This window comes from Peromyscus californicus, unplaced genomic scaffold (assembly GCF_007827085.1).
Source record: "Peromyscus californicus insignis strain IS unplaced genomic scaffold, ASM782708v3 Scaffold_12__1_contigs__length_115047231, whole genome shotgun sequence".
Lineage (NCBI taxonomy): Eukaryota > Metazoa > Chordata > Mammalia > Rodentia > Cricetidae > Peromyscus > Peromyscus californicus.
In genome coordinates, this window is record NW_026294413.1 from 83,684,964 (window position 1) to 83,702,725 (window position 17,762).

Sequence of the window (17,762 nt, forward strand, 5' to 3'; positions counted from 1 at the left end):
ATGCTGGATTGCAAACCAAGTAAGAGTTCTCCAGAGAACCACACTGGGCTGCACCTCACCTCTCCTGTAACTGACCCCTTTATTGATTGTAAGTCACCCTGAAATAAACCTCTTTTAACTACCAGATGAATAAACAAGGAGTTGCCTTGTTAATTGCCGTTATACAGAAATATCAATCCAATATATGCAATAAGATTACACAAACCCTCATATCAAGGCTGGATGAGGCAACCCAGTTGGAGTAAAAGGATCCTAAGAGCAAGCAAATGTGTCAGAGACACCCCCACTCACACTCTTAGGAGTCCCACAACATCACCAATCTAATAACCATAGCATATATGTAGAGGACCTAGTGCAGACCCATGCAGGCTCCCTCAGTCTCTGTGAGCCCCTATGAGCTCTGCTTAGTTGATTCTGTGGGCCATGTTCTTGTGCTGTCCTCGACCCCTCTGGCTCCTACAATCCTTCCTCCCCCTGTTCTGTTCTGACTAATGTCTGGCTGTGGGTCAGCTGCTGGAGGAAGCCTCTCTGATAATGACTGGGCTAGGCACTGATCTATGGTTATAGCAGATTATCATTAGGAATGATTTGATTTACTTTGTGGGTGGATTGGAATAGGAGGGATCTGGTAGTGGGAGGAGCAGAGGGAAAGAGTACAAGGAGAGATGTATGGAATAGGAGCTCATATAGGGGCCTAACGTGGAAACCTAGTACACAGGAAACTTCCTGAAACTTATAAGGGTGACCCTAATGAGGACTCCTGGTAATAAACCATCCATCCTCTGTAACTAGGCAAGGCTCCTGGTAGTGAGACTTGGACACCAACCCAGCCACAAAGCCTTTGACCCATCCTTTTCTACCCACATGGAGTGCTGGGGCTATGGTGACTCACAGCTTGCATGTGTGCCCAACCAATGACAGGTCTAACTTGAGGCCCAAATCAAACACAAAAACCAAACTGTCAAAAAAAAGTCAATGATTGATTCACATGCTTCTTGCAAAACTATTTTCATAACATATAATTTCCTATTGGGGGCCAGAGATGTGGCATGGTCATTAAGAGCGTTTGCTGTTCTTCCAAAGGACCCCCAGTTCAGCTCCTAGCACCCATGTCAGGTATCTCACAGCTACAGGTAGCTCTGTCTCCATAGAACCAGATACCCTCTTTTGACCTCAAAACACACACACACACACACACACACACACACACACACACACACACGCAGAAAAAGGAAAGAAAAAAGGAATACCATTGTTCCAAATTGCTTACTTTTCTCCTGAAGACATCCTTACATTTCTTTTCCTTTCCTTTTCTTTTCCCTTCCTCATCCTCCCAACTCCATTCACTTGTTTGCTGGCTTTGTGTTTATGATACTGATAGAGTCCAAGGGCTTGTTTGTCTCCCACCTCCATGTTTTCCCCCATCACATGTGAGTCCTGCAGCTCTGCACCCTGAGCTATATTACTCACGCTGGACCCCCTAGGGGCATCTTCGGGCTGCCCTGGCTAGGACACATTCCCTCCCTTGATGAAGGGGTCAGTGCTGTCGACAATCATCTTCTTGAGTTTTCCCCTCCAAATAAATATCTTGTGTGAGGTGCCTTGTATGGTGTGACTTTGTGGTATTTCTTGTCTCCTGATTGCCAGGATAACTTCCAGAGTAGAGCTGTAACACTTGCATTGGGAAACCTTCCCCTACCAGAGCAGAACTGTGACATTTCCAAGGGGAAACCTTGCCTGACAGGGCAGAGTTATGACACTTCTGTTGGGGAAGCCATTCCCATCAAAGCTGTAATATTAAACTAAGTCTCAAGTAGAGGCCGGAGGAGGAGGGAATGCCTGGAACCCATGAAGCCCTGAAAGAACAGGTCAGCTATCCTCAAGCTGGTGCTGTGGATATCACTCTCTGTGCTGTAAATGTGTTGCTCTGATTGGTTGATAAATAAAATGCTGATTGGCCAGTAGCCAGGCAGGAAGTATAGGCAGAATTAGCAGAGAGGAGAATTCTGGGAAGACAAAGGCTGAGTCAGTAGATGCCAGCCTACCATCCAGGGAGCAGCATGCAACGGCACACAGGTAAAGCCACAGAACACGTGGCAAAATATAGATTAACAGAAATGGACTGAGTTTAAATGTAAGAGGTAGTCAGTGGTAGGCCTGAGCTAATGACCAAGCAGTTTTAATTAATATAAGCTTCTGTGTGTTTACTTGGGGGATGTGAGTAGGAGAGATTTGTCCTGACCTCTGGCAAGCTAGACCTTGGTGATACCCAGGGGAGTTAATTTGCCTGTTATTAGCATCAATATCCATGGAACCTAAAGGAATTAAATGAGGGTGAAGTTCAGCAACACTTTATCCTGATATGGGTCTTTTATCTATCATCTTGTGCCTCTTGCTGCCCTGATTCTACTCAGAATAAAATTAAAGCACTCCCAGCCCAGTAGCTGCAGATTGATAATTCCTGGATCTCTGCCAAACTACCCCTCAGAAATCCTTCTCTGTGTCTGCTATTTAGGAACCTAGAGGAGCAGGATAGGCCCATTGTTTCCCAGAGGCTCCCAGCTGCTAAGCCCCATTACTGGAAGGCCCAGCTCAAGGTCTAACCCCTCCAGGAAGCTCCCCATCCCCTGCACAAAACTCACTGAACCTTCCCCTGGAACATTTATTTCTTGATGTTTTATCCTGAGACAGATGGCCAGCTTCCTTCTGCCTCTCTCTCTTTCTAGGCTGTCCATTCTCTTTCCCAAGTAGCTTTCTCAGTCTCACCAACATGTCTTTGTGAATCCCAGAGGCACTGGACAAATGCCCCAAATGGCAGTTGGTGTTGCCTCAACAGTGGTGACATCAAAGAGGATGCTAAGGACTCTCCAGGGTAGAATAGAATGTTCAGGGAAGGTACTGTTAGGGTCACTGCCAACAGCACTCATCTACCTGCTAACTAGTTATTCCCCAATTAACCAGTAGTTACGCTTTTCAGGAGCCTTCCCAGAGACACAGGGTATGCCCTTCAGCACCTCCTCCTTACAAACCCAGAGATCTCTCTCTGCCTCATTAGAACCTTTTCACTACTTACGTGTAGGGAGTTGAAGATTCAGTTTCCAGAAACAGCCCAGGAAATGCCATTTTCCTTCTTTAAAAGCTCTAATCAATAAGATGAGAAATAAAGATTGCTAGGAAATTAGGTTAGGATGATGGGGAGGAAAGCCCAGTCTCCTGTAGTGAATATTCACAGTGAGTACTATCCACAGGGCTGTTACAATGTGTGGGGGTTGTGGGGGAATTCTGGGTGTCCTGTCAGAACAATAATAAGTCCCATAGGTAATGATGAAAATTTCCCCAAAACTTCAGCAGAATACACTACAGTCATCATGATGTTAGCAAAGGTGTGATCAACTATTGACAGGTCAGACTGGTGGTAAGTACTGGGGCTCCCCAGGTGAGCCCTCAGGCACCAAGAACAAACACTCCCATGAAGAGAGATGTTATTCATGCACTTGAGTTTGAGGAAAGATGACTGGCTAGTGACAGGCTAGTCAGGGCGATGCAAAGACATTCTCAGAGAGAAAATCAAACATGTCACAGTCATGGGGAGAGTGTGTTGTGTGTCACTGCTATTGTACTTCACCTAAAGGTACATAAAATGCCAATTCATCTGGAGCCACCTGTGACAATGCATTTGACTTACGAAAGGAGATGAGGCCAGTGTCGTGTAAACTATCCTTTGGAGCTTGAGAAGGGAACTTTGACCAAAGAGCTTTACTGGAGGCCCTCTTCACCCTTTAAATTTACTGACAGCCCAGGCAGTGAAGAGCTGGTAACATGTTCAGCCTGGATTGCACAATCTGCAGAACGCTGGACTGTGGCTTCAGAAGTATACTTGGTGGATCCAGAACAAATGAGTGACATGAGGTGAACTGTGTCCTTTTAGATGTTGTATCACACTGACAGTCCATGCTAGCCAAGGTCAGCTATCTCAAGAATATCCAATTCTGGAAGCCAAGGGACAATGCCTGCCCTCCACACTACTTCATCTCAGTCAAAGGTGACACACAGAATGATATTCAGGAAGGGAATACCAGATGAGACTCTGCCCTAGCAGGTTCTGAAAGCCCAGACTTGAGTCTCCCCCTCTGTGGCTGTCAATTCTCCCATTTCTTTATAGGTAGAGGGTATCTCAGAAGTCAGCTGGTTTCCTCTGCCTCTCTGCACAAGGTGACCCAAGAAACTTCCTTGGACTGATTCACAGTTGCACAGAATGCAACTTGACTTCAGAGCCTTCAATCTTCTTTTGTCAGAGCCAGGAGAAAATTGGTACTATCCACAAGCACTCAGGGAGTGTGGGGGTGCTCAATCACTTCCTGGATCCTTCAGACCTTCATATTGATGGAAAATCCATGCAGGACAAAACTTGGTCATCAGATTCACCTACCCTTCCTCACTTACAGCTGAGGACACCCAGAGAAGTCAGGAAGGGGACTGTCTCTGTCCTAATACACTGCCTCTAAAAGCTCTCAGGCTACACTGGATATCTGGGTGCCACCCATGCAGCTGGGATCTCAGACACCTTAGGACTCCCTGGCAGACAGCAATGCTTGGTGACTCCTGCTCTGCTAGTGGTTGTGATGTGAAGTATGAGAATCTCAGGCTTTGCCAGGGCAGTTTCCTCTCCCTGTTTTTAGTGCAACAATTCCTAAAGGAATGGAGTGGGGATGAAGAGCAGTGATGGTACTAAAATAGTTCCCCTGACTCCTTCCTCACTCAGAGGGAAAGCAGAAGACCTCCAGCAGAGCAGGCTGTAAGCTCCTGACTCTCTGACAAACTGAACATCAGAAATCCCTGACTCTGGATCTGCCCTTTAGGAACTCAGAGAAGGATAGGCTCATTACTTCCAGGAGGAGCTGCTGAGCCTTACTCCTGGGAGGCCCAGGTCAAGTCCAACTCCTCCAGGAAGCTCCCCATCTCCTGCCCAGTAATCAAGCACATTCCTCTGGAACATCTGTTTCTTGCTGTTTTACATGAGACCAAATGCCAGCTTCCTTCTGTGTGTCTCTGGTCTCCCTGTGCTCTCCATTCTATCTCTCTAGTAGTCTGCTCAGTCTTTTCAATAACATGCCTTTGGTTGAGTCTTATAGGCACTGGACAAATGCCCTAAGGGTCATGGGTGTCTCCACAACACTGGTGACATCTCAGATGATGACAGAGCTCCCCAGGATACAAGATACTGTCAAAGGGAGGGACTGCTAATGTCACATGTTACAGTCCTCACCTCCCTGCAAGCCAAGGTGCCCTTTCCAGGAGCTTCTCCATGCTCAAGGGGAAGTATGAGAGAGAAAGTGTCACCAGCTAGAGACAGATGGAGCACTAGGCTCAACCAGATCCTGGCCCCCCTCACTGAGCTGAAATGAGATGGAGTGCAGGAAGGCCTCAGGCGCTGCTAGGCATTCCCATCCACCTGTGCTCTCTGTGGATTACTGAGGCTCAATGAATCCTTTCAGGTAGAGAATGAGCATCAGGCAAGGCTGTGTCTTCTCCAGCACAGCATTAAGGTACTAAAAATGGTACTAATGCCTGCAGCTATAATTGCCTGTATTTTCCCAATCCCCTGGCACCTCCCCATAAGTAACATGTCACTGAAGAATGAACTACTGGTCCAGTTCAATGAAGGTCCAAACTGAGGGAGGTTTGCAAACTCTCTCTGATCCCCTGAAAGTGGTGGCAGGTGGGGGCTTGCCACAACACCAGTAATTACGCTGGATTAGGATCTTCAAACACTGGGGCACAAGATAGCAGGTGCACTCTTCTTCCCAAAGGACTCAAGCAAAGAAAATTAGGCTAGAAGATTCTGCTAAAGGTGCCTCTCTAAGTCCCTGTACTATTGCTGTGAAGAGACATCATGACCAAGGCAACTCTGATAAAAGAAAGCATTTAATTGTGGGCTTGCTTACAGATTCAGAGATTTACTCCATTACCATCTTCTGCTCTCCTCCACTAAAGGAAAGTCCCAGCAGAGATACCCATTTCTTTTCAGCTCAGCCCCAAGATGTTACTTCTTCTGCTTCACTCTGCTAAAGGGGAACTCACTGCAGAAATGTAGCAATCTGCTCAGATGCTGGCAAAAAAGTTGCCACTTATGCGCCTCTCCCGAAGGGGATTTCCTAGAAGAAGTATCCATGTCTTCTTCTGCTCAGTTCCCCTAAGGGAATATCCCAGCAGAGACTGCTCCTCACCTGGAAAAGATCTACACACAAAATCTTGAAAGAAAGAGATTTGGGAAGAAGGAATCAGGATAGAGGCTGACTCTGCCAGGGTGGAGAAGGACAACTGGTAACTGAACTGGCCGAGGGGCTTATGTAGGGCTTCTTAGGGATGGAATTTTTCCAGGAAGAAGATTTTTCTGCCCAGGGATTGGTTGGTTTTCCTGCTCAGGGATTGGTTGATTTAGTTGGTCAGGGGCTGCTGTGGGATGTTCTGTATGGCAAATGTGTTGCTGATTAGTCAATAAGTAAAACACTGATTGACCATTGGCTAGGCAGGAAGTGTAGGCGGGACAAGGAGGAGAATAAAGCTGGGAAGTGGAAGGCTGAGTCAGAGAGACACTGCCAGCCGCCATGATGACAAACAGCATGTGAAGATGCCGGTAAGCCACGAGCCATGTGGCAAGGTATAGATTAATGGAAATGGCTTAATTTAAGCTGTAAGAAGAGCTAGCAAGAAGCCTGCCACGGCCATACAGTTTGTAACAAATATAAGTCTCTGTGTTTACTTGGTAGGGTTTGAGCGGCTGTGTGGACTGGCAGGTGAGAGAGATTTGTCCTGACTGTGGACCAGGCAGGAAAACTCTAGCTACAAGGGGCAGTGCTGGCTCTATTTTCAGGGCCAAAGTGTGTTTCTTTTATTGGTTCTTTTTTAGCCCTTTGCCTCTAGTTTCAGGGCCAGGGTGTATTTCTTTATTAGCTCTGGTTCCAGGGGCAAAGTGTGATACTTTGGCTTTGGTTTCAGGGTCAGAGTGTGTTTATTTGGTTTTCATTTCAGGGTTAAAGTGTTTCTTTCACTGGCTTGGGTTTCAGGACCAGGATGTTTCTTTTTCTTTTCATTTCTTTTTTTTTCTTTAAAGAAATTTTCTTTATTTTATTTTATTTTTTATTAAGAAATTTTTTCATTCATTTTACACACCAATCAAAGTTCCCCCCTCTTCCCTCCTCCTGCCACCCCAGCCTTCCCCACCCAACCCACTCCCCCCCACAAGAAGCAAGGCCTCCCATGGGGAGGCATATCCAGTAGAGGCAAGTCCAAGTCCTTCCTCCTGCCTCAAGGATGCACGATGTGTCCCATCTGGAACAGGGATGGAGTGGGAACACAATGAAACAGATACCATTATAGAGGGAGACATCATGGGAATAGAGAGAAACCCAGTGCTAGAGAAGTTGCCAGGAATCCCCAAGTATGACCCCAGCTTGGACTACTAGAAATAGTGGAGAGGGTGCCTGAACTGAACTGGCTTACCCCAGTGATCAGATCAGTGAATACCCTAACTGTCATCACAGAGCTTCTCTCCAATGACTGATGGAAGCAGATGCAGAGATCCACAGCCAAACACCAGGCAGAGCTCCAGAAATCAGTCAAAGAGAGAGAGGAGGAATTCTAGGAGCAAGTGCATCAGGATCATGATGGGGAAACATGCAGAGACAACCAAACCAAACTAGTAGGAACTCATGAAAGTTGGATCAATGGCCATGCGGCCTGTATAGGACTGGACTAGGCCCTCTGCATGGTGAGACAGTTGTGTAGCTTGATCTGCTTGTGGGGGGGCATGGTGGTAGAATCCGAATCCACTTCTTGTGCATGAGTGGGCTTTTAAAGAAATTTTCTATTCATTTTACATGCCAATCACAGATCCACCTCCCTCCCTCCTCCCACTGTTTCTTTCATAGGTTCTGGTTTCAGGGCCAGGGTGGGTTTCTGTGGCTGGCCCTTTTACACTACAGGTGGGCTTTTCCAGAGGTCTCCAAACAACCAGTATTGGTCCTGGCACTCCTCTCTACTGGTCGGAAAGAAAAACAAGCTCCTAATGTTTATGAGAAATTCTGACTATCTCAGGTTATCCCTATGAGGAGAACCAAGAGGGCTCAGAGCAGGCACACACACACACACACACACACACACACACACACACACACACACACACAGAGAGAGAGAGAGAGAGAGAGAGAGACAGAGAGACAGAGACAGAGACAGAGACAGAGAGACAGAGAGACAGAGACGGAGACAGAGAGACAAGGAGACAGAGAGAAATGAGTGACCCTGGGAACTTTCCAGCACCTTCTCTCTCCCTGGAGTGATGTCTACCTGAGACTGTCACAGCCTTAGAAAGGCTAATAACCACTGCCAAAGTTGGTCTTGGTGACATGCAGATTCCTGGGCTTTGGCCTAGACACTTTGGCCAGGCCAATAGTATAACAAAGCCTCTCTGCACACTGTTCAATTTATCAGTAAGACTCCAGTGAGCCAGGACCCCATGAATTCCCCTCTAGGAAGTATTCAAGATGCTTATGACTGCACGTAAGCTAGGAGAGCATCCCTGACTTATACCAAAGGCTTTCATGTATAGAAGCCCAGCAATCGTCTCCAAGGCCTTGTCTCTGCTGGGTGGCCAGGGAGGGTTCTGCCTGCTGCAAGAAATCCAGGCTTGTCTATCAAATAAGAGACTTCAGCTCCCCAACTGCTACATGTTCTGGGAGACAGAACCAGAGAGCACACAGGGCCAAGTCAGGCCATGTTTCCACATACTGCTCCATTGGCTCTCTCTCCACTGTGAAGACAGGCTGTTCTTCATTTTTATTTATATTATTGTCTTAGGGAGGGTCTCTTGTAGCCCAAGCTTGCCTCAGACTCCTGATCGTTCTGTGACTACTTCTCTGGGGTTGAGATCAGTGGCATGTTACCACACCACCATGCCTGGTAGCTCCTCTTTATGGGATGTTACCCCTTTGTGCCTGCTGACACTTTAATAACCTCCCCTAATTGTCAGCTGAATAAATGTATTAAGGGTAGAAAAAGAGATTGTTAACAGCTAACAATAATACAAATAGAATGCAGTAAGTGCTAAATGGTAGTGGCATGTGACAGAGACAGCAGGGAAGGAAGGAAGAAGGGCATTGTCTCCACTCTACTGTCACAGCAATGAACATTCTCAATGTTTCCTCACTGAGGGTCTCTGTCCATTTAGAAAACATCAGAGATGTGTGGGTCTGTTGTCATGCAGAGATCCAAGTCTTCTTCTGTATGAAACAAAACTTGTATAACCTCCAAAACCTTTGTGGTCCCTCCCCAGCATCATTCTGGCATCCTCACCTTCTTTCATCAAACATTTGTTTAAAAATCTCAAGGGAGCCGGGCGGTGGTGGCGCACGCCTTTAATCCCAGCACTTGGGAGGCAGAGCCAGGCGGATCTCTGTGAGTTCGAGGCCAGCCTGGACTACCAAGTGAGTCCCAGGAAAGGCGCAAAGCTACACAGAGAAACCCTGTCTCGAAAAACCAAAAAAAAAAAAAAAAAAAAAAAAAAAAAAAAAAAAAAAATCTCAAGGGAAGCATGGTTTTCCTTCATCATTTCTCCATAAATGTCTATGTCACTTGACAAAACAAGGTTGAGAGTTACCTGGTATGGAATTCTGGTCTCAAAATTTTAATACATTTACTCATCTGTATATTTATATATGTGTTTGCACACATGTGCCAGAGCATGACTGTGGGTCAATGGACAAGTTGCAGCCATTAGTTCTCTACTTTCACCATGTTCATCCCAGGGTCATACTCAGGAGTGCTGATTCTGTGGATGCCTTGGCTCTGGGTGGTGTGTAAACTGCTCACAGCTAAGAGGAATGTGGATGACAACAGAAGGCAGAGATGTAACCTGGGCCAATTTTGAAACATTCAGAACATGTCATCCCCATTTGAGGAGTCAGTCAGCTCCAGTTTGGCATGGACAAGCCATAGAGGTTGTCTTGTCATTCACCACAACGTCTGGACTCTTAGAGAAAATAAGGAGACAATAAATAATGGTTAGGCAAGCATCTATAGATGTGTTGGGGCACTTGGGGAGTAACAAAGGCCTTAGCAAATCTACAAATTTGAGATGACCACATTCTCTTAATCTGTTTCTCTCATGATGATTTGCTATTGACCTTCTTTATTTATATGATTTGTGTAGCCAAGGTAAAATAAGGAAAAGTCCCAAATCACTCAAATGGAATACATAGTAATATATTTATATGCGTGCATCACTTACACAGATTCTAGTATAAGTGAGGAATGGAAGCCCGTTGTCTCAGCTTCAGTGGGCCAAGACCTGGCACCCCCAACTACACAACACTCAGAGAACAATGTGTGGCACATTTTTATTCTCTCCATCAATAAGGTGGGTCTCAGGGGTACAGTTGCATGTCTCTAGGCTTGTCTGCATTATCTTTACCTGCTTAGTCATTTTCCAGTCCATCACCCAAACCACAGATTTTAACATGCTACATATCTATGTTTATGGTCTCTGTGTATATCTGTCCTTCATTGGAAATATTCATCCTCAAAATGAATGTTTGCCACAGTTAACTAAAGGGAAGAAATGGAGGTGGGAGAAGTTTAGAAGCTTCTAGGAAACCTCCAGTTTGCTGTATGACACTCCACAGGATGTAACAGTGTTAATTTTACAACAAATCTCAAAAAAAATTCCGTGCAAAATGAATAGTCAAGGCAACAGCACATTAAAAGACCACATCTCAATATGTCTTAGAAGGTTACTACCCCTGCATTGCCACTGTCACTGGTGCTGTATTTCAGGAAAAGAAAGGCAGAGAGCTATAGGTTTCCTCATTTCTTCTATACTCCTGTAACAAATGTTCTCACTTCCTGAGATGCATTAGAAAACATAGGTGTATTTCTGAAAAATCTGATATGAATGATCACGTCATGAACATGTGTGTATCTATTCTCCATTTTTTGAAGTAGCTAGACATGTCGAGTCAGGTGTTTTATATGGATCTTTTTCCATCATGAAGTGGATATTCATGGAGTAGGCCATGCGATTCACACCCAAGACACCATCTTGGTTTGTAACCCTGTCTGACCGGGAACTCACAATGTAGCCTAAGCCTCCTGGAATTTGCAGAGATCCATCTTTGCCTGTTGTGTTCTAAGGTTACAGGAGTGTGACACCACACCTGACTACAAAGCTACTTTCAGAATGAAGAGAATGTACCAGGCTTAGCTGCCCACCATCGGAGAACTTACCCTGTTGGAGGAGGGCAGGGATGGGGAAAAATTTGGGAGGCGGGAGAGGGAGGAGCGATGTGAGGTGGATCTGTGGTTGGTATGTAAATTGAATAAAAAAAATTAAAAAAAAAAAGAATGAAGAGTTGGAAATTACTTTTTTATTTGTGAAATTACAGAGATTTGACTTAATAGGGGCTTAAAAGGGCACTTAGTATAACCAGTGTATAGCCTTAGTAAAATATAAAATCAAAGAAAGAACAAAAGAACCAAACAGTAACAAAACAGCAGAACAAAACAAAGAACAACAAAACCTAAATTCATGCAAACCCAAAAACAAACCAAAACTATTTACACTAAGAAGCATTCTCATCAGGCAGATTTAGAGCAATGTCCTACACCCTGTGGCTGGCTTTGGACACAAGTTGGAAGACAACCCTGAATTGAAATAATCTCTTCAAGACAAGTGTGGTCATGCCACTTTGGGGCTTTTAGGTTAGACCATTGCCAAAGTTGATCTTATGCTATGTTGGCCACTATATGATTCTGTCAGCCAACATGTGTCTGTGTGCCAATCCAAGACAAAAATGAACATGGGAAGCATCTGCTATTCAAAGACATAAAAGCTCATGGTGTCATCCTTCTTAAATCATTTTTCAGAACAATTCACTTCGCCATCACATGTGCACAAAATTGAGTAGGTCCAGCACTGGACTGGAGTGAGAATATGATGCTTCCTTTGTGTGGTCTGTCTGCATAGCAGCATGACAACAACACAGTCTCTGTTGACATATCTCCCTCCACATATGAAGGGCCAAGGACTAAATCAGTTCACAAAAGTTTGTAGCAATAAATTTTCAGAGTAACTATGAGCAGAAACATATTCTCTCTCCATGTTGTTGTGGTTCTCACTGGGAACACTTGCTGGTAGATGTCAGCTTTTTCGGAATAATTCTTGGTTGCTTTTTTTTTTTTAACTCAATAATCTTCTTGATGGTTTCTTTACTCCATAACTAGTGAGTCAACAGACACATGGATCAGATTATGGATGGACCACAGCAGGGCAGATGATATTTGCCTCACTGGTGATTTGACAACTAGTAGTACATGTCTTCCTCTGAGGAGGCCTTGATCATAGAGTGGAGAATGTCAGGGGTTCTAGTTGACTATGGATTCCTTCAGCCTCCTCAGTTCTCATAAAGGGTGCTGTGAGAGAAGAAAAGGCAATCAGATCCAACAACAGCCTTGCTGGGTTTCTGGTTAGACAAATTAAGGGCTTATTCACACATAGTAAACGAGAATCAAGGAGAAACATCCATCTCACAAATGCCATGTTGCTGGGGATGGGATGCCATGGTGGCTTACTTGCTTATGACACTTAGTGCTCCTGCTGCAGCAGCTCTGTCGGCAGGAGGCTCTCATCCTGAGCTGTGGACTGTTCCAGCTCATGTTGGAGATTTTCTGACCTAGAGGAGGAAGTTAGTAAGGGCAGAGTCCTGGTGGGGATCCACCATGTCACCTGTCATTCAGTCATATCACAAGAACTCAATTGTGCTGGACAGTCAACACTGATCTTTGGCAGCAGTCATTGTTCGTACCCCTAAGGAGTAAGTGTCACAGAATAGTTGGGCCTTGAATTATTTTCTGCCCTTAACAAGTATTCGATGTTGATCTGAGTACTGTATGTACTGTGCTCTATGAGAAAGAACAGGACTTTTTACTACAGTCTAAGGACATCATTTAAACAAAAGGAATACCATATTAAAGTCATACATAACAGCACAGCAGAGATACACAGACTGTTCATGATGAGATTCTCATCGACCTCCTCATTTTTTTCCTTGTCCAATTTCTGTTTATTTCTTTCTAGGCAGACTTACAATATGCATCTCTGGCTGAATTGATACATGTTCTAGGATGGCTACAAAAAGCCACAGATTTCCTGCCTGTCCTACCAAATAGCTTGGATTAAAGACATGCACCATCACACACACCTGTCATTATTCCTGATTTTAACTGATATTATTTTACTTTTCTCTCCATATTGTATAATGCTGTCACAGGTTGATATAGAAAACCTAAAATTTCAAGTTGTGTTCCTTCTATTCTTTTTTTTAGAGGGATTACATGAGCAAGCGTCTTAAAGATCATGATGGGGAAATCTACAGAAACAACTGAACCAAGCTCAAAGAAACTCAGAAAATTTAGACTGACAGCTGTGGAACCTGCATGGGACTGGACTAGACCCTTTGCATATGGGAGACAATTGTGTAGCTGGGTCTGTTTGAGGGGCCCCTGGAAGTGCGATCAGGATCTATCCTGGTGCATGAGCCGTCTTTTTGGATCCCATTACCTAAGGTCAGACACCTTGCTCTTGCTTGATAAAACAGGGAGGGGCTTGGTCCTGCCTCAACAGAATGTACCAGGCTTAGCTGTCCCACCATGGGAGAACTTACCTTGTTGGAGGAGGGGATGAAGTGTGGCAGGAGAAGTTGTGTGGGGAGTGGGAGGAGGGAAGAAAGGGGGATCGGTGGTTAGTATGTAAAATGAATAAAAAATAATTTTTAAAAGATCATCTTATGATACATAGACTTGATACAACTTTGCAAACTAGACAGCTGAATAAGGTCATGTGAAATGAGTCATGTGAAATGATCAGGCCTCCTGCTTAGAAGGCACATTACACCCAGGTAATATGCAAGATGGAGCCTGTCATGCTAGAGCAGCATTTCTTGAGTCATGTGTCTGAGAATATTGTCACTGCATGGTCTCTGGCAATAAACAAAAAGAGCTGTGTTATCCTTAGGCCTACAGCTGGGAATCTACATCCTAGTACTCTAGAGGAGGCTGTTACACAACACTCTGTGAAGGTTCTGAACAATCCTCAGCAGAGACATCTGCCTGGGTTCATCCTGCCAGTGACTAAACTTATTATATCCCCAGTACACTTTACATGGGAAATGCTCAAACAATGAAGACAGTCAGTGTTACATCAAATAGTGACAAGGGTATGAATCTCAGCCCTACAGGTGATATTCCTGAATAAATACGTAATTTCAGATATGGTGAGATACACCTTTAAATCCCATCACTTGTGAGGCATAAGCAGTCAGAGCTCTGTGAGTTCAAGGAAAGCCTGCTGAGGACATACCAGAGAGATCAGAAGGGAGAGATGGGACACAAGTCTACAGACACGAGGAGTATCAAACATACTGTTTGCTGGACAGGAGTTCTTGTTGACGGGACCACCATGATACTCTGAGTTCTGAGTTGGTCTACCCCTGCTTGGAGTGGGGAGTCTTGCTGATAAGCAAATGCCCACAAAGGATCCAGAGCCCTAGCATAGGGGACCCAGCTGGATCCATACTCCAACTTCAGCCTGGCTTCCTACCTCATCTGGGAGACAGTCAAATGATGCTGCAGTTTTTTTGTCAAGTGTATTTGCTGTGTGACCAGCTCCCTCTGCTTCAGCAAGCTCTGAAGTCTCTCCTCCATTCTTTGCTGCTCCTGTTCATTAGAAGATTGTGGCCTTAGTGGAGGGTTGAGTATAGTATAGCCAATACATTCTCACACAAGTGCAAGCACACACAGAGGATCCCAAGAGCTTGCTGGTCACTCAGTCTCACGAAATTTCAAGCTCATGGGCACATGAGAAAGCCTGCTTCAAGTTCATAAGACAGAGACTGACCAAGAGAGAAACCCTGTGGTCTCCTCTAGCTGTCATCCACATGAAATATGCACTGCACTCCCACATGCCTCTATTACACACACACACACACACACACACACACACACACACACACACACACACACACACACACACCACAGAGAGACAGAGAGAGATAGAGAAAGGGGTGAGACAAAACAACAAAGTGATAGAGGAGCAGTTATCTTTAGAATAAGCACACCAACTTTTAGGAAAAGTCCCAAAACTCAGCTTTCCATTCCTGGGAACTAAAACGGCCTAGGGGAGCATACTCTGCTTGGTCAGTCTGTGTGGAGGTGGTTAGAGAATTTTTTACTCTTGAACTCAAGTCTGTGTACAGCAATTCTCCCATCACAATGACAGGTAGCTGTGTGATGAGTGATTGACCTGTTTCCTCCCTTTTGACTACCAGTTCAAGCAGAGCATCAGGGATTGCATGCTAATGACCTAGATTCTCAGAGAACGCTCACTTCCAGAAACACTAATGCACAGACACAGAATGAACAATTTTATGTCATGAAGTGGGTGGATGGATGGGTGTATGGATGAGGAAAGTGTTGAGATAAAGCACAGGTGTCTGGATGGGTAGACTGGGTAAGTTTACATAAGTAAATGGTGCTGGACCTAACTGTGACCCAGCTGCCTGTCCCTACCTGCTGTTGCTGGTTCTGGAGGTCACTGGTCTCTTCTTGGTCCTTACAGAGCACTTTCAATTCACCCAAGTGGTGCTTCAGCAGGACCCATTCCTCCAGTAATTTCTCCTTCTCTAGCCTCAGCATGTCCAACTTCTTCATCTGCTGACTCTGCTCCATCAGGAGCCGGCTCTCCAGATCACTAGAAACACACTCCAAATAGTAAGACCTTGCCAGCTGCCTCTGGTCACCCAAAACTCCATGCCTGAACAACCCAACCCTATCCCAGGTTCACAGGAAGATGTAAACAAGCACCTTCAACAGTAATTAGAGTGGCACTCAAGACCAAAAGCAGAGAACAGCTATTTCCTGCAAGAATCAAACTATTTCTGAAAACCCCCTAAAATAACAGAAATTTATGCACTTCCAAAAACAAGAGGAGTACCCCACCTGTCCTAATCAGTCCACTGTCATGAGGAAACCCCAGCAGGTAATGTGCAAGTACACTTGGGGAAGTAGGAGACCCAAAGGGTGCACAGATCCCATAGCAGTCAGTCCCTGCCTGACAACCCCCTCGTGAGGCCAATTGCTCTTCTACCTAACCAGAGGCTCTCATATGTGGGTTGTGAACCCTTTGGGATCTAAGGAGCCTTTCACAAGGGACACATATTAGATGTCCTGTGTAGACATTTACATTAAAATTCATAACAGTAGCACAATAAAGTTAAGATATCACTACAATATAATTTTATGGTTTGGGGTCATCAAAACAATGAAGCAATGTATTGAAGTGTCACAGCATTAGGAAGGTTGATAACCACTGATCTGGAGTCTACTGAGTATGACAATATGGTGCTAGAGGAGCTAACAGTCTCTTTAACCCTCAGCAAAACTGAGTAAAGAGGCCTCAGTCCAAAGGCTGTTTGCTAAAGATCTTGGCTAAGAAGCAGAAAAATTAGAAGCACATCTGCAGACCCTGCAGTCCAGAAACAAAGAAAATCAGAGTTGGCCATTGTACAACAGTTGGGGTCCCTGCCAAGACAAGCACTTACCAAAGGAAGACTTTCTCCTTGGTCAGCTCATTGAGCTTCTGTGAGGCCTCCATATTCTCATTCTCGAAATTCTGCAGGTATGACATGACCTGCTGATGTTGTATCTTGAGACGTTCATAGAAAGGATTTGGCCTGTGGTAGGGCCTGGACCCAGAAGCAAAGAATTCCATGAATACAGGCCTCAAGGATCACATAAATTCAGTGTGTGTTCTGTATTACTGGATTTAATGAGATGCCACAGCCTGGCTCCTATGTACTGGGACCTCTGGCTGCTTATGATACTTGACTTCTGATCCCAGGTCTGCAGAGGCAGGATGTTAAGAGGGATGCAGCTGGGACTGAATGAGCTCCCTCAAGAGTCCTGCACAGCTAGCTTGCTATGGAGTTCCCATGAGTCTATCACAGGTCTGGGCCCACCAGAAAATGTGATGTTTCTGCTGTCTTCAAATAAGAGATGCTCATTCCAGGGTGCTTATATTGATATGGAGGTTAAAATCACATCATGAACATGTCTGAAGATGGGACTCAATATTAGGACAGCTTCATAAATTCCCCCAGGGCATTCCTTGTTGGCACCATGCTGAGCACACTGACAAAGTGCAATGCTGCTCAAAATGGGGCTCCCAGTACACCTAGATACTGAGAGAAGGAACACTTCATGCTCAACCATAGACCCTTGATTGCAGGGTGAAGAGGGACACATATGCACAAACACACAAACACATTGATACAGAAAGATGGAGGAGAGGGAGAGACAGGGAGACAGAAAGAGAGAGGGAGTCAGAGAGAGAAACTGAGAGAGGGAAAGGTGATAGAATGTTCTCATTGAGATGCCAAGTTAATACATGCGATTGTGTCATCTCAGAGAGGACCAAGAGCAGCAGACATCAGTAACAGGCCTTGCTGTCACATATTAAGATGTGGAACCAGGCCTCTCCAGCTGCTACTGAAAGGACGTAGCAGATGCCATAACAGGCTGCTCAGTCTTCTCTCGGAGATCAGACCTCAATTTCAGTTTCCTGAGACTTGAACAAGCAATCTCTGGAAGGGCCATGAACAAAAGACATAGTCCTTGCAGTAGCTCCCTTTCTGCACGTATTCTGACTGCTCAAA